The 822-nt window shown below is 30.2% G+C and overlaps 1 non-coding gene across 1 annotated transcript; it reads left to right on the top strand.

The window, feature by feature from the left end:
- The first annotated feature begins 464 nt into the window (after positions 1–464).
- Positions 465–566, top strand: LOC131421603 (U6 spliceosomal RNA). The gene has a single exon (XR_009223913.1). It is a non-coding gene; the product is annotated as a U6 spliceosomal RNA (small nuclear RNA).
- The last annotated feature ends 256 nt before the right edge of the window (positions 567–822 follow it).

Raw genomic sequence — 822 nt, 5'->3', positions numbered from 1 at the left:
TACCTGTAACTGGAAAGTTTACACTATTATTTTCTACCCATCGCTAGAAATGGGGATTATAAAGGAACTTAGTTACATAGAAATATCATAGAATTTTATTCAAGTGAGTTGTAGGTATAAGTTGTCTACTCTATTACATAGATAAATCTGATTCTTCTTTTAATCCAAAATTCCCCAAGTTTATTTGTCAAAAGAAGTTTTTTAAATTAATACATTGAGTCTTCTCTCAGAATAAGTATTACATGGAAATCCTCTGGGAAATATGTTCCTATGTTCTTATTAGAATTATCTCTTAAAAACAGTCTTCTTTTTTTAAAATTAATCCTGTTATTCAATTGTTTAAAAATCACTTTTTGGAATTCTTATATGTTTGAGGCATTTTGCTAGGTGCATGGGCTAGAAAGATGACTTGATCATAAATTCTGACCTCAGAGAAGCCGTAGATTTTCAGAGGAAATATGTGCTTGTTTTGGCAACATATATACTAATATTAGAACAGTACAGAGAGGACCAGCATGAATCTTGTGCAAGGATTGCATGAAAATTCATAGGAGTTCCACATTTTTCTCTTTAAGAGTTCATACTTTCTCTTTAAGAGAACAATCAAGGCAAAGACATTATCTCTTACTATTTCTACTCTACATTGTAGTAGAAGTTTAAGAAAGTGAAATAAGACAAGTAAAAGGCATAAAGATTAGAAACAAAGATTAAAACTGTTAATATTTGCATATGCCGTAATTGTCTGTATAATGAATCCTAAAAAATATACAAAACATCTACTAGCCCTGATAGTGAATTTAGCAAGGTCACAGTATACAAAGT

The sequence above is a fragment of the Diceros bicornis genome, chromosome 2, assembly GCF_020826845.1.
Source record: "Diceros bicornis minor isolate mBicDic1 chromosome 2, mDicBic1.mat.cur, whole genome shotgun sequence".
Taxonomy (NCBI): Eukaryota; Metazoa; Chordata; class Mammalia; order Perissodactyla; family Rhinocerotidae; genus Diceros; species Diceros bicornis.
Note: the sequence above shows the minus strand (reverse complement) of the source record. Positions and strands in the feature narration are given on the sequence as shown.